General features: G+C 46.8%; 2 non-coding genes across 2 annotated transcripts; both read right to left on the bottom strand.

Annotated features, from left to right (window-relative positions):
• Positions 1-19,012: 19,012 nt before the first annotated feature.
• On the bottom strand, positions 19,013-19,102 carry Trnay-gua (transfer RNA tyrosine (anticodon GUA)). Its single transcript is given in 2 exon segments — positions 19,013-19,048; positions 19,066-19,102. It is a non-coding gene; the product is annotated as a tRNA-Tyr (tRNA).
• Positions 19,103-21,031: 1,929 nt separating this feature from the next.
• On the bottom strand, positions 21,032-21,121 carry Trnay-gua (transfer RNA tyrosine (anticodon GUA)). Its single transcript is given in 2 exon segments — positions 21,032-21,067; positions 21,085-21,121. It is a non-coding gene; the product is annotated as a tRNA-Tyr (tRNA).
• Between the last annotated feature and the right edge of the window lie 3,373 nt (positions 21,122-24,494).

Here is a 24,494-nt window from a genome sequence, read left to right as displayed (position 1 = left end):
CACCGGGGCTCGAAGCTAGCCATCGCACTTGCAGCAACTCTAAAACGCGCGAGACTGAGCAAGGACGGGGCGAGGCAAATAAACTAGAAACGGCAGCGCGCTTGTCGTCTCTTGTTTGCGTCGTTACGTTTTAGCGCTGTGTCATACGCTATGTTATTTACCGATAAGCTCAAACGTGGGCGTTCTTCAGGTAGCGGCTAAAAATGCTCGAATGAGTTCCGTCGCGAAGCCGATGTTCGTACTGCGCTTTTCGGCCTCGACAGATCTCGGCAGCGGTCGGCTGCAAATGAAACAGAAATGCTCGCAACAGTTTCGACAGTGCAACGCTTTTCGTGGACAATTGCAACCACGTTGCGAAAAAAACTAGAAAGAGAGGGCATCAAAAGTAAACCAATTGTCTGCCCCCTCCCCCTTTTTTGTTTAGCCCCTCGTAAGCATTATTTTGCTCCAGACTCCACACGTTTTGTTATTTTTGGCTACAAGTAGTGTTGACATTTGTTTACACTGTGCTTAATGCATACTTCATCACCCTTTAACCACGCTGTTTACATTTTCAGGTGAATACCCCTAGGCCCTGTCGACGGAGCCACTGGAGCCATAGCTGCTGCTGAATAGATGTAGAGGCTCACTGCGTCCGACTCACCTCAATGCTTATTATTTGCCGACGTCTGCGGGTAACAATGTGTCAATTCGCAGTTGTTTAGTGGAAGCGTGCACTGTGTTGTGAGCACATTGCTTATGATATTTTTTTTTGTGAGGAGGCGGTTGCAGTGTTTCCCCCCGGAGTTGCTGCTGGAGAGGTTAAAATAGAAGTTGTACCATTGCGTCTCGTAGTTCTTTGTTCGTACTCATTGCTTATGTCTACAAATGTGGGTATGTAAGTGCTAATAGCGTTTTTAATCCCAATTGTCGTCTTGTTTTGCACATTTAAGCAGCCCGTTCAGGGCGTCTTTTTAATTGTGTAAAAATTGATTGTTTGAACATCTACGAGAACCACCTAGCCACAGAATGGCCTACGAGAAAGGAGACGTTTATTACATGCGTGAATTGAGCAAATTTATGCACACATGTCTCAGTGGATAAACGAAATTGCCAGTCTCTGATTCCTAAAGCAGCCCAGCTCATGTTACATTTGAACCGCCCAGAATTCCCAATAATACGCCATCGCCTGGTAGCAAGCTGTTGAGTATGCTGTACTCCGTCACCTTCCTGTTGCTTGTCCAGCCTCCGCAGCTTTCACAAATAAAAGTTATGACTCCCTGTCGGGACATCGCAAATAGAAACTTGGCAGTATTGTAATCCTTGTAGCTAGACCACGTCTTTGCTAGGCTACGTCTTTGCACTAAAGATGGCCTGTCAACAAACACTTCGAACCTATTCCACATCTGCCACCAAAGTTCCAAATGCCCCGCACACGGGCACAGTGCGCCGTAGGCATCCTTGTTCTGGCCCATTTGCAATGTCAGCGGGTGCACATACACAACTTTGAGCCGACGGCGTTCCACAATCCTCGTCGGTGTCACTTGACTGACCTGCAGAGAGGAGAAGGTGCTGTGTAAATAGCGGAATAGTTGCACGTCTTGTCTTCAAATGTAACTACAAGCCTCACGATTTAGTTTTGAACTTCTTGTTATGCGTCTACATCTTTCGAAAACAAAAAGGCATCCACTAAAAAAGTTGCTATGGTTTAGCTTTGGTTAACCCTAGTTGACAGCGAAAGCTTCACTGCCCTGGCCCATTGTCGAGGTGTGGTTCCTCAATGATATACAGAGATGTTTGCAATGAATGCGCTGCTTAATCATTGTATTTTTCCGCCTCACGGCGTTTTTTTCAGCCTCGCCGCTGTACCAGCGACCACAGCTGAATGCTCGTCTTGCTCCATCGCAAACGGCTCTGCACCACACGTGGCCTCCTGGCCTTCCTTTGTGGCGCGGGCTTATCGCTGAGGCGGCGGCCTCCTCGCCTTCCTAATCCAGGTGGCGACAGGGGAACCGCGCACGTCTCCATTTATTCCTTGCCTATCTCTCCCCTGCCGCCTATCTCTACCCGCCATCGGGCCGCCGCTCCGTGCGGGGCGCTCCGCCAGGTGGAGACACGGTTCCCACACACGTCTCCGTTCCCTTCTCGCCTATCTCTCACCTACAGTGGCTAGAATAAGAAAGTGTGATGACCGTGCCCATTCCCACGTGACGCTGCTGGAGGAAAATCCAGGTGGCGCTGCCGCACGCTTACACGTTCACTGCGACGGCGGCGGAATATGGAGTACGAATGTATTTGCGTGCATCATCACATCCAGAAAGCCTCTTTGATAGCTATTCTACGTGGTCGCGCAAAGTGAGATACAATGAATGTCGTATTTTTAAGAACTACTACAATCGAAGTTTACAACCGGCTGGGGGAATATAGCCGGCTGGCTCGGACATTTATGCAGCAAATCAGAATTGTGGACTGATAACTGGTAAACGCGCATTTTATTTTCGACGTGCTCGTTACAGACAGACAAAAACTGCTCATTTTTGGTGAATTTCTCATGATTCGTTCAAAATTACAAAGGCTCGAAGCCATCAACTTTCTTTGCTGAATGGGCTTTGCCTTTCGCTGCTAGTTCTTTTTTTTTGTGTGTGTGTGAAGAAATTCAAGCATTTTTTCTCGAATGGTCTTCGGAAAAGCGTTTTCGACCATCGATTCTAATGTTACGTGAAGCAATCGAGCTTTAAGTGCTTATTTTCACGAAAAGGCATGCTTTCTCCTTTTTCAATGCCTTCGTGTGCAGTTAGAGGATCAAAACGAATTTGATAGTCATGGACGGGGAGAGTGGCAGGCTTGTTCAGTATGCCAGATGCTTCGTAAATGCTTCCGATGTCTGGAAGGGTACGTGTACGTGTATGGGCTTTGGCTTTATCCTGCGCAGTGCGATGCACGCTGTAAGCCACTATGAAGGGCGAAACGCGCAGCGTGTGCACATGAGGTTTCCCCTATGTTGCCGAAGTAGGATCAAGTTGTTGACAGAAAAGGAGCAAGGGGGTTCTTCAAACTCGGCACTCACAGGAGAGTCACCATCCTTAGCATTTTTATTGCTGGGTGGGGCCGCGGGTGCGCTTCTCGTTTGACATTTCCTACTCGGGGAAGTTTTTTCGGCTGGTACTTCGGAAGGTTAGAAATTGCGTGGGCACAGCTTCCGGGGGCAACCCAGGCCTGCCCCTGTAGATTAAGACAACTTCTCCGTTCACAGTATGTTCAATATGCCGGGAGATGTACCTTTCCCCGAAGTGTAGCAACACACAGCGGTGTTTTCCTTGAGCCGCTTCTCAGTACGTGGTATTGCTCGTCGCCACTGCGCTAATACAGACGCATGTCCTTCAGAACGCCAAACAACGACAGTTTCTTTTTGCAGGACTTGTACACCGTAGAGCGGCCCGGCACAAAACTGTGGCTCTGCTTTTGCGGAACTAATGCACCTTTAAACTTGCTACGGCACATGAAACAAGCGGTGCTTCTCCCTGGTCAAAGCGGCAATCCCATTGCATAAGATCCGCGCGCGCGTTTCCAGGCGACGTGTAAACGATCGCGCGCGCCCCCTCGCGGATCCCTATCGGCGGCTTCAAAGCGCCTCGCAGGCGCTGCATGCCGCTAATCACACTTTCCTATTCTAGCCACTGTACTCTCACCAGAAGGCTTGCAAGCTGGGCTAGTTGTAAAGACATATTCTTGGATGAAACCAGCGCGAACTTAAACAAAGACAAAGGAAGTGGAGCAGAAGTTGTATCAACGTGCGTTTGAGAGAGTATGAATTGTCATTAAAGGGCCCCCATCATCCCATCTTTCTTACCATTACGTGCCGCGGATGTAAACCTAATTGTCCCGCCACTGATATTTTATTAAGGCAGCGTGAACAAACTCCCAGCGAAATTATGGAAGGGTTCCACATAGCACAAACAAGTAGCACAAGCAGTGGACAAGTGGGCAAGCCAAGCAAGCGTGTGTCTTCATCCCAAAAAGTCTGCTTATTTGTGTAGGCCTTGACTGTAGCTGGTGTCTACCTAGTTGCCTGATCACCGTGGCTTTTATAAACTTGTTTTGCCGATGCGCAGTGTTTTTATTGCTTTGTGTGAAGTGTTTATATTCACCCTTCTTGATATTAAACTTTAGTTTTTTGACCAGCGGCTGTCCTTGCGTTCCACTTCCTTTGTCTTTGTTTAAGTTCGCGCTGGTTTCATCCATGAATAAGCCTATCTCTCCCCTGCCGCCTTTCTCTCCCTGTCATCGGGCCACTGCTCCATGCCGGGCGCTTGCGGAAGGAGGTGTGGTTTGACCTCTAGCTGTCAAGGTCAAAATTGGTCACCCCGCGAAGAGCACCCGAGGTAGCGCAGTGTAGCTTTCGCTAAAAAACTCAGGTAGGACCCAGCAGTTTTCGCCGAAGACGCCAAGAGCATGCGTCAGGCTAATCAGGCGTGCAGCATAGAGCTCAGTATTCGTTTCAATAAAAAAAAAACCAACAAATCAAGTAGCAAACCGCATAATGCCTGATGAGGTCCTGTGAACAATGGAACCGCCCTCCCACGTGTTCCCGCCAAAGATTATGTTCCAGCTGCTTTCGAAAGCCCCGTTTGACGTCATTCGAAGGCCTCGTGTGAAGTGCAAACCGCACAAACTCATGCAGTTTCTTCTAAGACTGCCATGGGTAGATGGTTGCGGAACCAATCGTGGTCTACCACAGCGACCACAATGCCATTATCACTACCATTACTGTAACGTAACAATAAAACATATTACAGTCAAACCCGGTTATAGCTAACTGCAATATGCGCCGCGATTAGTTCGATATATCCGTTAGTTTGATATAGCGAAACCCGCTGATAACAAGTTTTTTGTTTCGATTTCGCAATACGCGGGACACCCCATCCCCGCATGCGAAAACCAACACAATAAGTATGTCGTTACCGTACACAAAACAATCCATTTATTGCGAGCAATAAGGCTACTTTCCGCCTCAACTGCCTACTTCGCAAAAAAAAGGTGATTCTTGTTTTCACTTTCATTTTGGCGTAATCAAATAGCACAGCCTTCGAGTCCGTGTCCTTCAATATCGAAGCAATAATGGCGGAGCCTATCAACTGCCGAAAGCGCTTCATTAAGCTGCGGACGGCTTTCACCCGCGGTATCCTCTGCCTCTTCGGCGACATCGGCGACGGTGTCGTACTCGTCAGAATGTGTTGTGTTTGGTACAGCTGCGCTGGACATATCGTTCGCAGGGCGGGATGGCGGCCGATCTTTCTAACGAGCCACTCGCCCTCTAGAGACAACTAATCCATCAATGTTTATTAAAGATATTACAACTTCATTGTTTCCAGGATCAATATCGTGTGAGGAAAAACACATACATTCAATTTATCCGGAATTCTCACGCAAGACTACTTTCTGCACTAGACTTAGCTTTTATATTAATAAGAATGGACATTGGTATGTTAAGTTGCAGTTGAAATCAGGGCAGTACCTTAATTTTTTATATTTTTTTTGTTTTGCCCCAGAAAGGAGAGGACGGATAATTTTTGCAAGAAGGTTTGGCTGGGTCTAGTATTTCCAACTTGTCTTGTCATTATTTACAGAATAGAAATTCCAGTTGGTATCCTATTTTATTAAAGCGAGGCATTTCTTCCCAATGTACAATATATTTGCGGTCAACTAATTTGGCAAACAACGACGGAACCAAACTCGGCCTACTATATGCGAAGCTCAAGACAAAAGCGTATCAGTTATTGGGAAAACTAGAGACATTGTTTATATGGCCGGGGCATATCACATGCCAAAATGGATCAGCAATCTGCCAGCAGAAGCAAGTTGACGTCATGGAGAATACGTCGTCAACGGTCACATTTGCCCCCAATAACTAAACGAGTTTTCCACTATGCCCCGCACTAAAGCTTCCATAGAATTATCCATGTTTCGTCAGTGGGTTTTCTAGACAAACAATAGCTAATCGAAATAAGGACAAAGGATCGTTGAGCATACGGATCCCTGCAGTCTCTGGCTTATGCAGGGAGCTGAGGAGGAGAGGCATGGTGCCCCTGAAATGATTGAGCTATAGAGGCGGAATGGACTAGGCTATAGCAATAGTTTTCTAACTCGGTCTGCGATGAAGCCAATAAATGCTTTTCTGTCGTAAGCTGCGCATCAAATTTGCAGGGCTTTGATGTTTGCTCTCACCACCACGAGCAGCCATTTGGAAATGTCCGTGACGAGAGAGAGAGAGAATGGCTTTATTGTATGAGGGGGCATACGCCCTGGTGGAGAAGAAGAAATACACCGAGGGACGCAATGATGGAAGAGATAGCACAGTTCAAGGTTATGAGGAGCATGGAAGGCACGGGAGGTCACAAACTACTTGAACTGGTAGGGATCATTTCATAGTTTATGGGTACCGTGAAGATCACTTAGTAGTTCGCATGGTCCGTGAATAAACATGCGCACAAGGGTGGTAGGTAGGTCCATGCTATGGCAAGAAAAAAGTCAGAATAGTTGCAGCCCATTTTCCCGTGGCTATGCACCTTGGCGTTCCCTAGAATGGAAAAAAGGCATGGTTGTAATTTTGTCTAACGAAATGACATCCACGGAGAAAGCTTAAAAGACGACATCAAGAAAATTAAAAAGAGCGCAAAGGACGAGGACAAAGAAACACAGTAGACGGGACGCGCGTCCCGTCTACTGTGTTTCTTTGTCCTCGTCCTTTGCGCTCTTTTTAATTTTCTTGAAGCCATGAACCAACTCGCCCAACAATCCATTTTATTAAAAGACGACAGTCCTTATTGGGCTGCTTAAACACGAAAATTACGGCCCGTCAGTCCGTCTGTCTGTCACTCAATTCAGGCATTCAGCTAAAAGTTGGAAGAATTTTCGAAGAGGAAGTTTATATAGCCAAAACCTTACCGAACCAATAAATCCGTTGCCATACCTCATACTTGTCAAGATTGTTGAGCAAAAAGAAAACATTAGGCATATTTGAGGCAAAACATCGATGCCCAACTGGTACTCGCAGTATTCTTTCACTTGAAAATAAATGTGCAAATCGCAAATACGCGAATAAAACATTATTTTGGCCCAAAAAAACAAAAAAGGACTCGCGTGATCCAGGACTTCGTGGCAGTGCTCCAAGTGATATCGTCTTACGAAGACATTTGAGCGAAGTGATCCGATACACCGCCATTTTTTTTAAACAAAAATCTTCTTGCGATGTATTCGAAAGGGACATGTGAAGCCTATTCTTAATCAGGATAAACAGAGAGGTCAACACAGGCGCTGTGTCTCAACTGAAATTTATTTTGAGAGAAATAACATGGAGCAAAAGTAAGATGTATTCGAGAGTCAGCTCCTGTGTCGTCATCTTCCTTTGTCTTCGCCCAAGTTGCGCTGTTGAACCAAAAATTAGTTCTTACCAACTTGCGGAACTTACCATCCCCTTGGGACATAACTTTTCTTCGGCTCCGAAGTTTTCTGAGAAATCTGTGCACCCTCCTACTGCCGGTAAATTTCACGCGGATGTCATGTTACCATTACCAGAAACTATTCCCGCCTTGTCAACTTATCTGGAGAAGACACAAGAGTTGTTTTCGCGCCTTTATAAATATTTCCGCATTGGCTACGCGTGAATAAAAGCATAAAAATGAAAGTACCGAAAAATTCCGAATAAGCGCCCCCACTAGTGCAAGGTTGAATTCACCCCTTCGAATCCACTGCTAATTTAGAATTTCCGCGTCGTATCGGGAAAGCGCCTCCGCCAACCCCTCCGTGTCCACAAACGAAATACACCGCACCCTGGCAACATTGGCGTGCCACAGCCAGTCTAAAACCCAATACAATCGTGGTAGCAGCCCAATAGCCCGATCTCTAAGCGGCATTTATCGCTTTTCTGTTGGAGGAAGCATGTGCTCGATTTTGTTGCCGAGGCATGGGCCGCTGTACCCAAGAATACTGTGGTACACTCCTTCAGGGGTTGTGGCACAAGTAACGCACAGGATGGCTCGGAGGAAGGCGGTCTTCATGTTGGACTGGCAGGGCACCAGGAAACCGGGGCGGGGGGGGACCTTTAAGCGGAATTCTGTGAACTTTTCTTTGGGACCGTCTCAAAGGAGTCTTTTGATGGTTTTAGAGCGATGCCTAGTATTCTTTGTCAGAATAATAGGTGAATGTGCATTCCGCATTTTTTCCCTGGGGGGTATTGTTGTTGCCGCCATCTTGAATTTTGTTTTCGTTGCGGAATAGCGCCCCCTCCCCACTTTGCCGGTGATCTCAACTTGCCTGCAGGGGGGCGCTTGCTCGAAATTTTACTCCAATAAACAGTTAAAGGCTGTAGGGAAGATGCAAAAACAGTAAGGCGAAATAAAATACCCATCCGTCGAGGTGGATTCCAACCAGCGACCTATGGATGTCAGCGTCTAGAACATATACATCCCACCGCTCTACTAATCGAGCTATCGACCTTTTTTTTTTCTTTATTGCCGGACTTCGACATGCACAAAACCAACACATTACAACACAAGACAGCACGAGTTAATACAAAGCCACAATCAGGTTCTTCCGGATGGTGTTATTTCAGTGCGGTCAGTGGTTCCACGCGTACCAACCATTCAGGCACATACTCTTGGACTTCAACTTAAAGCGTCACACTCTCACGAAAGAACTGTCGCGCCGGCCTAGCATCTACACCACCAAGAAGCTATCGACGGAACGGCGTAAGTACCACACCCACCTTGAGTGGGCAGTGCCGTTATTCGAGGTAACCTATAAACGTGAGCCCACGCGCTTATTTTGTTGTGGGAGAACAGGTCGTGCGTCCAGGGTCGCTCGTGTCACACATTATACTGAAGCGTCAGGAACTCCACACGGCGTGAATTGCAGTGCTTTCAATGAACATACTCAGTGCACATTTGTCGAGCACTTTGCCGCAAAACTACCGTTGGTCACCGGGTGATTTCTTTGGTTGGAAGAAATTTGAAAAAAAAAGAAAAAATCGTAAGAGCGAGAGTGCATGGCTTTATTGTCTTATGGGGCATGAATGCCCTGGTTGAAAATATTTTTATTTGAGAAATAAGGGAGAGAAGGTGGCTGTCGGAATCGGGTCTCTCTACAGTCCACCGCTCTACCAACTGAGCTATCGACTTTTTTGTTCCTTTATTGCAATATTTTAGTGCAAAACAAGCACCATCAAACAAAACACTACAACGATAAAACTGATAGTCATCACCTCGCCAGCAGAAAAACGATTAAAATTATTTGAGGTTGGTCAGTGTTTCCATCACAGGCAACCACTCTGGAGGCTCAGGCTGAGCCCTCCACACTTCAATAATCATACGCATTGAATCAGCGAAATATTCTCTTGACCATTTAGCGTCAACTTGACCATTGGCGTATGGCCATGACCAACTGAGCTATCGACGGAACGTACGTGTGCCGCACCCACCATGAGTGGGCTGTGCCGTTATTCGAGGTAACCTAGAAATGTGAGCCGAAGCGCTTATCGTGGTGTTGGAGAAGGAGAGATAATAAACTTTATTAAACGAAGCTTTTCTTTAGCTTGAGAGGTTGGTGATTGTTGTCAGCCCAACGATGACCGAGGCGGCCCTTGCGATCAGTGAAGTCTGTACCTCCCTGTCATAGGATGCCAGTGCTATCCAGTGTTCTCGTCTCCACTGCTAAGCTGTGGTGATTCGGGGATACTGATTTTGGGGGCAGGCCCACAGAATGTGGGGTAGGGTGGCTGGGGCTGTGCAGAAAGTGCAGCTCGGGGATGGGACTTTTGTTGGGTGGATTAGTGCAGGCGGGTTTGGTGTGGGTATGTTTGTTTGTATGAGTCTCCAGTCTCTTTCTCTTGGGCTGTTGTGAGTCCTGAGTGCGGGGGTGCTAGCTTTCCGCTACAGAGGCGGTAATGTTCTGTAATATCGGTATTGTTAAGGAGACTGTGTCTCTGGATGACCTTGCCCCGTGGAATGGGTAGGGCGCCACTCCAGCTCGGAGGTTAAGATCTCGAGACTGAGAGTGTGCGGTTTCGTTCCCTTCCTGTCCCGCGTGGGCGGGTGTCCAGAGTATGTCTACTGGGGTGAGGGGCGATTCTTCTGAAGAATTTTGAGTGCCAGGGAGGAAATGTGGCCCTGGGCAAAATTTTGAACAGCGGTTTTGGAATCTGAGATAATCGGGCGTGGGGCGTTGCGTCAGTGCTACGGCTATTGCTGCCTCTTCGGCCTCGGCTGGGTTTTTTGTACGGATGGTTATTGCATGCAATGGTGGTTCGTCCGTGCCTTTCGTTACAACAATCCCTGTCGGAAAAACCCGGTTTTGCAGCATTAGGACACCGATGGAATACGCTGTAGAGAACGGAAAACACTGGAAAACGCCGAGCTGGACCACGCGGGAGGTTGCTGGAAAGCATCGAATAACACGGGGACATTGCTTCTGGGGACTGGGCTTCAGCCAGGGCGAACGGGATACCACGAAAGGGATAGTACTGTCTCGTGGCGCCGCTGATGGGCTGGACACGGCAATGCCGCGCGCCGCTTACGTGGTCAACTGGTTGTATTCCAGCGCCGCGATCGACGCAGATGCTCCGAAACATGGTGTGCGCGGTCCGTGCGGTGCCGCAAAATCCTACTTTTTTTAGATTGCGCTGCACGTAAAGAATGCGGCGTACGTGTGACAATCATCTCGTTCAATTACATGGCAAGCGTCTGTCGTAATGAAAGTTTGTTGCATTGCTGCTATTAGCATTCCGGCCGCGTTTGAAAAAACCTTCGCTACAAATTTGCAATTAACAACGCAACTTCGCAAAAATCACGGCTTTGTTGGAACATCTAAGCGTAGTGCGCTAACCAAACAAATGGATAAATAAAGAACTTCACAAATTCCTGAGGTTGTTTGAGGGAATTTCAGTTGCATATATTGTACCGTGGACAATCTTTGATAAAAGAATCAGGCAATAAGGGTATCCCGTCGGCAAAAAAGATGCCTAAAGCACAAGCGTGCTTTTTGGAGACGTGTGTAATTATTGCAGTTCACATTTTGACATGTATTTTTGGGTGTCTTTGAAGCCCCATTTTTTCAATCTGCGTGCCGCTATTTTATTTTTTTCCAACGAGCAATCTTTTTATTTTAACGCAAACCATATGTCCAATCAACCTTGATTAGTGAAAAGAAGTTTTTAAAACCAGCTGACCAGTTGCCGCTACCTGTGTGAAAAACAAATGGCACCAGTGAACCCATTGCATTACCAAGACGTGTTAAAAAAAAGGATTAACGTAGAAAGAAAGAAAACGCGCGCCGTCACTCGTTGTCTTCTGGGGCATGAATGCCCTGGTGGAAAATATTTTTATTTGAAGGATAAGGTAGAGAAGAAGGTTGCTATCGGAATTCCAGGAGTTCACTGACCGCCAACGCTGGTGGGGCTGCTGAAGCTCGAATTGTACAACGGTTATCGCCATCCGCACGCAGAAATGGCAAAATTACTTCTAAAAAGTAATTAAATTACATTACTCATTACTTTCCTAAAATTTTCAAAACTGTAAATAAATGACATTAGAAATTACAGGTGGCCGAAAGTAGTGACATTACATTACTATTACCAGAGTCCTTCAATGCTTTGAAGGACTCTGCTATTACTTTCCAAAAGTAATGAAATTACTTCGAAATTACATCAACAAAAATTTATCACTCATACACTACCAACTCACTTTATTTACTCATATACACTGCAATCTCAAAAATACTTGTTTATACACCAACTTATGTACAGTTTTTTTACAGCACTATACATTGATGTGTTAGATATCTTTATTACATCTCAGAAGGAGCTGCGATTCAAAGTTGGCATCGGAAAGGTGTCCCCGTTTGTACGACAGAGTGTATTTTGCCATGCTAAAAAGACGCTTCGCTGGCGCGGATGAGGGCAGGGTTGTGTTGCACACAAATAAGAATCTTTTCATTTTCGGGTAGCCTTCGAAAACAGTAATATCAGCGATGCCGCTGCTCCTCCAATGCTCGAGTTCATCGCTTCACGACTGAATGGACGTGGTGCTCCTGATCTTCCTAGCAGCGGGCTTACACCAGAGACCAGTGTAACGAAGCCTTGAATACAATCTGCATGCTTTTGTTTAACCCGACTGACTGTCTCCACGGCATTCCCGGAACGCATGAAAAGAGAACTAAGAGGCACGAGAAAGCAGGCAGAGCTCTCATCGAAGCGTTGTTTCCTTCGCGTTCGTGGAGTTCCAATGCCCAGAAACTCTCTGGGCATTGGAACTCTACTTGGTCAACTATGCTTGGTCAACTTTTTATGCCGTAAGACAAGTGGACAGGCTATATCGTGGTCAAAGGTAATTGGGGAAGTAATGAGTACTTTCCGTAAAATTACTGACCTGAAGTAATTTATTACATTACTAAATTATCAACAGTCAGAGGTAATTAATTACATTACTAATTACAGCAAAAAGTAATTTAATTACTGGATTTTGATTACTGTAATTTCATTACTGCCAAGTATGTCCGCATGACATGCGAAGCTTAATTACCTTCTTCCTATTAATTTGAGATCGAATTTCTTTCACACCAGCTTTCGAAGTTTCTGTTCAATAAGCTAAGACCAGAAATACGCATTTTTAAAGCAAAGCTTTTTACCTCTACGCCCCAAGGGTTCTTTCGCGACCGTTGGTGTTAGCAGAAAACTCAGCGAACAAATAAAAGAATGTACCCGCCGCGGTGGCTCAGTGGCTAAGGCGTTGCGCTGCTGAGCACGAGGTCGCGGGTTCGATTCCCGGCCGCGGCGGCCGCTTTTCTGATGGAGGCGAAAAGCAAAAACGCCCGTGTGTACGAGATTTCGGCGCACGATAAAGATCCCCAGGTGGTCAAAATTAATCCGGAGCCCTCCACTACGGCGCGCCTCATCGCCTGCGTTGCGTCGGCGCGTTAAACCCCACAATCAATCAAATAAAAGAATGTACTGGCACCACCGGGAATCGAACCTCGAACTAATAGACTAACAAAGCGACAGCCCGTTGTCTTACCGATTTTGCTACGAGCCCACGCTAAGACTGGGAAGACAGGTGGTGTACTCACCAAGCACATCTATGGGTTTACCCCCTGCGTTCTCGCTGAATGCCACGTGAAAGCGTCACGCGACCACTCAAGCCCATCTAGCGGCCCTGTGCGCACCTTGCTCACGTGCTAAGAGTTACAAAAATTAAAGGAAGCTCACACCAATGCATGGCATCTCACTTCTAGTACGCCAATGTGCTAAAGCCTGTGGCCTCTAGTGTTCACGTAAACAATCACAGCTCCTTGTCGTCGGCCCTCACGCCAAACCAAGGAATACATTCAAATACTCGTTGATAGCCAGGCCATCACTCCAAGCCCCAGCATCAAGATCCTGGGCCTACATCTCGAGGCTAACACCAAGAGTGACGTCTCCTTGCAGCGCCTAAAAAATAGCAATAATCAAATCATACACATGATCAGGCGAGTTGCCACCAAGAAGCGAGGCCTAAAGGAATTCGGTACCTTTCGATTAATTGAAGCTTTTGTCCTCTCGACAGTTACTTACGTCAACCCCCTGTCTTATTCTCGACAAGGAAGACATAGAGATGCTATATATAATGATTAGAAAGGCGGTCAAGCAGGCCATTGGTCTTCTGATGAGTGCGTCCACACAGAGGCTGCTTAGCACGGGGCTCCACAACACGGTGGAAGAGCTGATAGAATGCCATCTTTCTGACCAGAAGGTCCGACTCAGAACTGCGATGGGTAACCGCATGCTTCACGAGATTGGCTGGGCAGCCCAGAATGTCACTCTGCTTTACGTGCTCCCAGACTCTTGGCGACTAAAACTAAAGATGCTCCCTTTGCTTAGAAATATGAACCCCTCACATGACGAGGGACACCGAAAAGCACGGGCTCAAGCGCTAAACACCACCCTCGGTGGGGATCATGCAGTTATCTACACAGACGCCTCCAAACATCGAGGGCAGCAATACGCCATCATCGTGGCTACCTCCAGAACCAACCTCCTTGCGTGAACCTCGCTTAGGACCCAAGAAATGACGGCAGCAGAAAAGGCAGCCATCACCTTGGCTCTCGCTCAACCAGGGGTTCGGAGGGTCGTCATCGATTCCCAGCAAGCCTACTCGAATTACCAGTAGGGTTGGGTGTCCTGACCTGCACTGCGCGTGCTAAAAAACCACTCCCCAAACGGTTCCATTTAGCTCATCTGGACACCCCCTCACGCTTCAATGGAGGGCAAGAAATACGCCCACCCAACAAGCCTGCGCTTTAACCTTCCGTGCTATGGAGCTGCACGAGGACAGTCACCCGCTTGTCACGTTCAGGGAGATAACCCAGCATTATCGCCGTCTGAGACAGACCGTACCTTCGCCTTACCCTGACCTTTCCAGAGAACAACTAACTACCCTACGGCTCATACAATCCGGGCTCCTTACCACAGCCTACGCGTCTTCACTTAATGTATCGAAATCGCTACGACACTGAATGTAAATTTTGCTCAGAAGTAGGAATATTCCGTCCCGTAATCGGGGTGTGCGACTTTAGCCCTGAGCACCCTCCTCTCTTTCCGTCAACTACCCAACAAGAGCAATGGGAGATGCTGCTGTCCAGGCCCTCTCTACCTACCCAGCATAGGCGGGTGGACAGAACACAGGCCGCGCGGACTGCATATGGGCCCCACAGAAGAAGGAATCACTCCCCAGGGCTGCACTCAGGGCCGTTCAGAAATCTGAACAGAAGTATTTCTTCCTCCTCCTCCTCCTCCTCTGCCGCAAATCTTGTCGCGTCCGTCCGCGGCGCAGAGACGGAGAAGACAGATCGTCTAACACCGGGTTGGAGCTTACTTTAATTTTATAAAAAAAGTTTCCACTCTTGTGCTACTCAATACAACTCAACCAAACACCGTTCATGCTTCATGCATTGATTTAACCTTAACAAGAATATCTCTTTGAAGTAATAAATGGTGTGGTTAAGTGCATTTCACTTCTCTCTGGTTTTGCTATTTGTAGAGCGATGTGAGTGAATTTAAGTGACGTCGCATGGGTAATCGTTATGGGTGCCGTTTACAGCTTTGCTTTCCAACCACATTCACGGGGTGGATTGGCGCGATTTTTTTTGTATACCATTCGTTTTCGTGACCGGGGTATCCTAGTGTCAGTAACTGGAGAGTGCCCGCCCAGTTCCCCCTAAAATACAAGAAATATGACCCCATATAAATTATTTCTCCCTCTTTGGATCAGCACTGACGACTTTTCGCCTAAAGGTACGTCCATCCAGCTTTTCCAGGTTTTCCTGACGTATGACGAGGGCAGGACTACCTTTTTTTTATTAGTTTCGATAATACCGACCGACGGACGTTGCTGAGAAGGTATACCTATAAGGCAGTTCGTGCCTGATAAGAGTTAGCTGGACACACTGAGTGCGCTTGAAAGGCGTGTAAACGATCGAGAAAAAATAGGCGTGCAACTTGAGCACCAACGCGAACTCACTTCTATTACAGTCATTTATGTTTGCGAAATCAGGGGACCATGCGACCCAGGCGAATCATGCGACCCGACAATTCCACACAAAGTGGAAACAAAAGTTCTCAAAATATGTCTAAGTCATTAATTATAACGTGCAGAATTCTGGGAAACGTTGCACGATGCAACTGAATGTAGCAGGATGCTACTGATGGTCATAATCGGAGTCGGGAGGGCTGTCCTGCGTTTCGACGTCTTCACAGTGTTCCCGAGCCGTAACCAGGGCGGAATTGCGGTCGACGATATAGCCCCAAGAGCAAGAGGTCTCCTGCCCCGAGCTTGAACAGCTCAGTGGCGCGTGCCTGGATTGCCATGCAGGATATCACTGCACCCGGCAACGAGGAGTTATAGGCTGCGTGCACAGTCGATGCTGCTGGTTCGGCGGTGTTGCGTCACTTGATGGCGTACCTCACCTGGCACGAATGTCGTTGTTATCCGCAGGCTGCCTCTCGGCAGCCTGTGGCTGGGCGAGCTTGCTCCTTGCTTTTGCATGCCGATGCACCGAAGATGAGCTTCTTCGGGGGCCTATGAGGGGTTTCTTGGCGGTGAGAGCACGTGCTTCGGATGGAGATGCATCGGCGGCATGTGGCGACGGCTGCGGTAGCGCCGTTGCCATGGCACCAAATTCGAACTCCTTGGTTAGGCGTGGCAAGTCCCGGGAATGACTACGCCTTTGGAGGCGCGGTTTACAATGTGTTTGTGGTCAAATGCGACAAATGATGGATCAGAATGATCCTGGAGACTTTCCGAATAGAGTAGACCGGGTGGTTCAGGTCACAGGGTCGGTGGCCTCGTGCGATGAGCATAGATTGCAGAGCTCGGTGTTGCGCCTTCTTTCAAGCGACGCCTCCTAGCGGAGCGGAAATGCGAAAGTTTGCCGATATTTGGGATATTTTTTTCGGTGCAAACCATGTACTTTGGGGCTAAAAGGTAGTTGAGGAATTTGTCGAAAATGTATGTTGTCTTCATAGTCCTTTTCAAGGAACTTTGAAGTACCGCCTGCGGTAACACCGTTCTCCCCGTTGTGGTGCATGGCAACCCCCGAGATTCGTCTCTATGTTCCGGGCATTGGAAAGAAGGCCGACTTGCCTCCTCTGGCTCTCAGACAGTTTTCCATGCAGTTACTGCACGAACAACACAATGAGCGGAAGCGTGTAGCCACAGATGGTTAACGTCCTCGAGCTTGCCAGGTGCGGTGGGTATACCATCAGAATCAACCAAAATTCGATCCCGTGTCGCCCGTGTCACGAGCTCGACGTCTGCTGAACTTGCAGCTATCTGGGAAGCTCTTCAATACATTTTGGAAGCTCCTCCCCAAAAATGGTCTATTTTTACCTACTCCAAAGGTGCCCTGCAAAGTTTCCGAGCAGCCCTGCGCTATGGTCCTCTCCACCAACTGGTGACAAAAAGTCGAGAAGTATTTCACCAAGCCGTCATAAAGGGCCATAATATTTTATTTCAGTGGCTGCCCAAGTCACTGTCGAATAATGGCTGTGTTTTGGCAGATGCAGCTGCCCGTACAGGCCATTACAGTGAAAGCACCATCTTGATTCCACTTTCAAGGACCGATACCGCGAGGGTGCGTCGCGAGTTCGCGAGCAGGATCTCCATTAGTCATTGGAATACAGTCAAACCCGGCTATAACGAACCCGGATAGAGCGAATTATGCTATATATCGAACAAAAATAATTCAGTTACGGAAATACATGGGAAACATATTCCTTATAACGAAGTTCACATCCGATATATCGAACTCTGCACGCCTAGAATGGCCGCCGAAATGCATGGTCTCGGAGCGGCGATTGAGATGTGGATTGGCCGCGACCACGGAGCAAGAGTTGCGACTTAGACATTGCGCCTCACACGGAGCGACATGACGCCCGACACTTTCTGTAACTGTTTCCGACGCGCGGGACTCACGACGGAACCCGCGCAGTCAGCGAGTCCGGACCAAGACAGCAACATCGGTGAACTGTGGGAAGAGCTCCCCCACATTCCCGATGATGTCGCGAGCGAAAGCCGTCCGACGCTTATAATGAAGCGCTTTCGGCAGTCAATGTGCTCCGCCAATGCTTAGATTTTGGAGGACGCGGACTCGAACTGGTGCAAATAATGTTTCGTGTAGAGAATGCTATGCTAGTTGAAGCCGCCAAAACGAAAGTGAAAACAAAAATCACCGCTTTTTTCTTTGCAAAGTAGGCAGTTCAGGCGGAAAGTAGCTTTAATACTTGCAATAAATGGATTACTTTGGGTATGGTAACGGCTACTTTACTGTGTTCGTTTTTGCATGCGGGGATGGTGGAGTTGAGGAGGGGGAGGGGGGCTCCCGCGGATTGCGAACTTGTAACGATAAGTTTGTTATAGGCGGGTTCGGCTATATCGAACTATTGGATATATCGAACTAATCGCAGTGCATATTGCAATTCGCTATAAACGGGTTTGACTGTACACCGGACTTCGTGCATACGCGCCTCCATAACCAGGAGCTTCTACTCAAGCGCCGCCTTTCGTGTGGGCTATCTCAATCGCACTCTACTTTACTTTGTAGACTGTGTTTGGGAGTGGCCTTTACGAGAGCGTACTCCTTTCTCATTGGAGTGGCCGCCAGTAGCGCCCACTGCGACGCCTGCGATGTTGAAGAGACAATTGAACATGTGCTTTGTCGTTGCCTCCAGTATTCACTAGACAGACGTGCTTTGCCCGCCGAGCTCAGCCGATTGGACAGTCAGCAGTACACAGTAGAGACTATTCTAGGACACCGACTTCTACAATCGACTTCGCAGAAGGCAACAAGAGCCCTTCAGCGTTTTATGAAGGACACAGCTAGGCTTAGGTTAAAGACTATATATAGTACCCACAAAGCGACAAAAGTGTGTGCGCGGCCCCGCTCTTATCCTCTCTTTTTCGCCTGCCCTATTTTTCATCCCCTGCACACACATACCCCAGTGAAAGTGCGAAAACACGTTCTCCTTAATCGGTAGATCACAGGACCGTGACTACCGATATATCACCTCTAGTAGCAGGATCTGTCTATTGTCCAGGACGTGCATAAAAAAGCTTTAAAAATCACTACTGTTGTTGTTTGTGATATGCGAAAGGGTCTTGCATGGACTAAGCATTCAACCGCTCGCCTAATTAAGTTCCGCTGTTGAACCAAAAATTAGTTCGTACCAACTCGCGAAATCTTACCATCTCCTTGAGATATCAATTTTCTTCGTCTGCGAAGTTTCCTGACAATTCTGTGTACCCTCCTACTAGTTCACGTGTATGCCAACTTACCGTTTCCAGAAACTTACCCCACCTTGCCGACTAATCGCGGGAAGACAGAATAGTTGTTTTCGAGCCACTATAAATACTTGCGCATTGTTTACACATCAATAAAGCATAACAATAGAAGTAATAAATATTGAAAATCTGTAAGGAAGATGTAAAAAAAGTAAACAGAAAAGTTTCTATCCGTCGAGCCGGATTCGAACCAGCGACCTATGGATGTCAGTATTGGGTACTTCTACAGTCCACCGCTCTACCAACTGAGCTATCGACGGAACAGCGTTTGGCCCACGCCCACCTTGAGTGGGCTGTGCCGTTATTCGAGGTAACCTAGAAACGAAAGGCGAAGTGTTTATCGTGGGGTGGGAGAACAGGTCGAGCGTCCAGGATCACTCACGTCACTCGTTATACTGAGGCGCCAGCAACTCCATACGGCGCGAATTTTAGTGCTTTCAATAAACAAATTCAGCGCACTTTTGTCGAGCATTTAGCCGCAAAAATCTTGTTGGTCACTGCTTCAATTCCTTGTTTGCAAAAAATTTTCTAAAAAATGAAGTGGTCTGATGGGACATCAGTGCTCTTGCGGGGAAGAAGAGAACACGGAGGGAGGAATGGAGAGAGAGAAAATCTTTCATGAAAACCGAACAGCCCAGCGTCACTAACGGTAGGGCTTGCTACTCCAGATGGGGGTGAATACCGTGAAATGAAACAGCGAAAGGGGAAAAAAGTGGGGGGGGGGGGGGGAGAGAAGGATCAGGTGTAAAACATGGCGACATACATCGGTATACGAATGGCGATATACACGATGATAAGACAACAACGCTACACAAAACATGATGCAACTGTCCATTATGGGGACATATAGAGATGTTTAATACAGTTAAACCTGTATGTGACGAACCTCTTTATATAGCAAACTCCCGAATTTACCAAAAAACTTGAATTCCCCATTGCCAGCCTTATTAAAGCCCATGTGTTTGCGAGTGCACGCCGAGTTCTACTGAAACGCAAGAATTATGAGCCTTATAAATAATTTCTCGCTCTTTGGATCAGCACTGACGACCTTCCGAAGACAGGTATGTTCGTCCACCTTTTCCAGTTTTACGTTACGCATGATGAATCCGGGACTACCTGCATGTCCTTCTTTTTATTAGTATCGATTATTCCGACTGGCTGATGTTGCTGAGACGGTACACCTATAAGGCAATTCGCGCCTGATAAGAGTCCCCTGGTAACACTGAGTGCGCTTGAAAAGCGTGTAAGCGATCGAGAAAAAATGGGCGTGCAACTTGGAGCACCAGCGCTAACTTCTGTTACAGCCATTTATGTTTGCGAAATCAGGCGACCATGCGATCCAGGCGAATCATGCTACCCAACAATTCAGCACACAGTGAAAACAAAAGTTCTTGGAAGACGCATAAGGCATTAATTATAACGTGTAGAATTCTGTCAAACGCTGCACGATGCTACCAAATTCAATTTTTACACTAGTCTAGGCTGACATAGAAAAAAAGCACGTGTGAGCAAGCTAGTTTCGTTAAGTAACCGATGACATCACCACAGATGTGCGAGGGGAAATGGGAAAGCTTGCCGATATTTAGGATCTTTTTGTGGTGCAAACCATGTCCTTTGGGGCTAAAAGGCAGATAAGGGAGTTGTAGAAAATGTATGCTGTTATGCGGTCTTCATAGTCCTTTTCAAGGAACTTTAAAGTACGAAAACACGTTCTCCTTAATCGGTAGATCACAGGACCGTGACTACTGATATATCACTTCTAGTAGCAGGATCTGTCTACTGTCGCAGAAAATGCATAAAAAAAGTTACAGAAATCACAATTATGGTTGTTTGCGATATGCAAAAGGATCTTGCATGGACTCAGCATTCAAATCCTCGCCAAATTGCGGTTCGCTGCTGAACCAAAAATTAGTTTGTACCAACTCGCGCAACTTACCTTATCCTTGAGATATCAATTTTCTTCGGCTGTGAGCTTTTCTGAAAAATCTGTGTGCCCTCCTACTACTGCTATAGTTCATGTGGATGTCAACTTACCGTTTTCAGAAACTTACCCCACCTTGGCGACTAATCGGGGGAAGACGCAAGAGTTGTTTTCGAGGCCATATAAATATTTACGCATTGTTTACCCATCAATAAAGCATAATGATAGAATTAATAAATTGAAATGCTGTATAGAAAAAAAGCTCCTATCCGTCGAGCCGGATTCGAACCAGCGACCTATGGATTACAGCAACGGGTACCTCTACAGTCCACCGCTCTACCAACTGAGCTATCGACGGAACGGCGGCTGGACCGCGCCCACCTTGAGTGGGAAGTGCCGTTATTCGAGGTAACCTAGAAACGTGAGCCGAAGCGCTTATCGTGGTGTGGCAGAACAGGTCGCAGGTCCAGGATCGCTCCTGTCACTCGTTATAGCTTGGCATCAGGAACTCTATACGGCGCGAATTTTAGTGCTTTCAATAAACAAACTCCGCGCACTTTTGTCGAGCATTAAGCTGTAAAAAAATTAACAGTGGCTTAGCTCGGCTATGCCAGGATATACGTAGCGTGAGTCAAGGTTCAGCTGCTTATTCTTAGCTTTCCCGGATGTCTAGGATTAGCTTGATTATCATGCTTACTGCTGCTTCAATGACACACACACGGTATACGCATTATGTGACACATGTATAATTATCAAGCGGCTCCGGCGCAGTGTCACCAATCGCCCCAGAGCTAGGCTGGTTCCACAGGCGCACGCCGGAGTCGCTGCGACGCACGAGCCATCGGTTCCACACCCGGCCTCCCCTGTGCATGATCATCAAGTGGACCGGGCCGTCACGGCCACGCTTGGGCAGAACGCCACTCCAGGAACCACACGAAACGGCTCAACCTCGGCCAGTGCAGCCCAAGCTACAAAATCTCGTTGGTCACCGCGTGAATTCTTAGGTTGCAAGAAATTTTTTAAAAACAAAAACGAAAGAGCAAGGGAGGATTGCTTGATTGTGTGATGGGGCCTGAATGCCCTGGCGGGGAAGTAGAGAACACGGAGGGAGGAATGGAGAGAAATCCTACACGTTCGCAGTATTCAAAAGGCATCGTAACAAGCTCAACTCAGAGCTTAGAAAGGCAAAGGCGGTGTATTTTGATAGCCTTTTTTACATGCAAGAAAACCGCATCGTAACAGCCTTTGGCAGATTAACAACTTTTTAAAATGCAAAATAGAAAGCGACACGACACTCCAATTGACAATAAATAATGAGAAACTCTCAGGTTAAGCGTTAGCTGAGCACTCCAATAAACAATTGACGAGCCCGCCAGCGCAGTGTGATAATTTTTGCCACCTGCAAAATCCGCGTAACGCAACCTACACAATCTTCATGAGGCCAACGGACATGAATGAGATCGCTAGTACATTCAGAAATTAAAAAAAAAATTACCAAATTGACTGACGTTAACGGGCTTCAGATTGGGCCGGTAAAATATGTCACTGATATCGTTGTCCCTCACTTAGATTACATTTTAACCTAGTCTTGACATCCGGATCATTTCCGTGTGCAATGAAAGAATCAAAAGTATTAGTTATCTTCAAAGCCAGAAACAAAAATGAGCCCACCAATTATCGTCCAATTGCGATACTCCCTGTTTTCACGAAAGGTCTAGAGAAAATAGTTTTGACGCGTTTAAACAATTTCTCTACCAAACATAACTTGTTAACAGAATGCCAGCATGGCTTCCGTTGAGGAAAGTCTACTGAGGCGGCATTATTAACAATGAAGGAAAAGATAATAGAAAATATCGAATCCAATAAGCTCACACTAGCCATATTTAGAGATTTCAGCAAGGCATTCGATTACCTTAACTGCGACCTGTTGCTTGAAAAACTTGATTCCTGAGATGTTCGTGGAGTAGCCTTCTCGCTTCTTCAGTCCTATCTAAGTGATGGAAAACAGTGTGTCATTATAGGGGACGGTGTTTCCTCGTTTTTGTCCAACTGCACCGGTGGCGTGTATGCGTTTGCTAGTCAGTACAGCCAGCCGTCATCTGAGCTAGCTATGGGGGTAATATGACAGCATAAACGTACCTAAAGCATGCAAAACCACCCGAACAGAAATAAATAACAGTCAAAACGGACCTAGAATGGTTAAAAACCACGGTGTTGAAAAAATTCAACAGAAATGGCCGAAACCGACCTAAAAGGGGCAAACCCACAAAAACTTTCAAGAAGCAGTAACTGAAACTGACCAAAAGGCAACGAAAATACCCGAAATTTCATTTATAATGCATGAAAATTTCATAAATAGATTATATGCATGATAACAAATGTTAATATTCAAATATGACAAACCCTTGAAAAAAAAAGCGGTAACGGGATTTGAACCCGGGTTAGGATGTTAGTTTCGCAGGAGAGGAATTACCACACTACGAGAGCAATCGACTTCGAGCGGTTAAATTGTGGGCCGCAAGCACGTGGACATAGCTTCAAATATGCCCCTAGGTGGCGCCATGCGTCGCTTGGCTGTGCTGACTATACACACACAAGTTGTTGGGGGCAGTCGGGCTGATTATTTAGCGTTTGCAGAGCTGGCCAGAAACCCGAAAGAATGACCCACCGCCGAGCAGGATTTCCGCTTATCTAAAGAAGTGCTGCTCTGACAGCTACTAGCGCCTTGGTGGGCAATCCACTTGTCCGACCTCGCCCTCGTGCATGCAGGGTGCCAGAAGGAATTGTAGCAGTTCATAAAACACTATGTACGAGTAAGTACTCAGTGTGCTCCGATCCTCGTATTAAGTGAGGGCGGCCGTTTAAATGGAGTGCGCTGCATGGCCGCTTCAGCAAACCGCTAAAGCCATTGATTGATTTATTGAAAATATCTTTATTTAAAAAAAGAGAGGAGAGAAGGTAGCTATCCTTCTTTAAAGATTCTACTGGCCTCCAACGTCCATAAGCCAGAAGAACACCTACACCGCAATGAGTACGAGACATGCACGTTTAACGGCAAGCTTTCGGCAGTAGTAGAACGTTGTGTTTTTGCTGCCAAGTACTATAAGCATTATTTAGTTTTATTTTGAGCGATATTATCCAATATTTTCGGCACCACCAGAACTGCTACTCATTTATATGAGCTTTTATTCATGTAGTAATTATCAACTAAATTATTTTCGCGGTCACAATCACACCCGGGTTGCGCTAACTATCAACTTAGTCGTACATGTGCTTTACAAGGCAGGACACTGTGTCTATCAGTGAGCGGTATTACCCTATTTGACATTTATAAGTCACCAGTGTTCGACTTCTTTCATTTTGTAAAATATTTCAAATTTGGAGGATTTTACGCGCCGCAGCGGCGCGAGGGCTAGTTGGCGCACCGCAGTGGAGGACTACTACGGATTAATTTAGACCACCGATGGTTCTTGCATTTTCTCTTTTTTACGCATTTACTTTCATTTTTTCGGAGTGTGGAATGATATTTTATATGTGTTTAATGTGTTTAGATGTTCAGAGCCTGTTTATTCAGAACGTTCCCATTAGATTATATTGTTACCCCGGAATGTACATTGCCCTTCCCTCCAAGCAGTACAGCCAGAGTGATTGTGCAAACAACATAGCTCTCTACATTGCTGCTTATTTTATGTCCTTAAGAACACCAGAGTTCAGAACGTAAGCGCCAGGCG

The sequence above is a fragment of the Haemaphysalis longicornis genome, unplaced genomic scaffold (genome assembly GCF_048455015.1).
Source record: "Haemaphysalis longicornis isolate Haplotype H1 unplaced genomic scaffold, Haemaphysalis longicornis Haplotype H1 scaffold_1, whole genome shotgun sequence".
In the NCBI taxonomy this organism is placed as follows: domain Eukaryota; kingdom Metazoa; phylum Arthropoda; class Arachnida; order Ixodida; family Ixodidae; genus Haemaphysalis; species Haemaphysalis longicornis.
The sequence above is the reverse complement of the archived record's forward strand: the minus strand, read 5'-3'. Positions and strand labels throughout refer to the sequence as shown.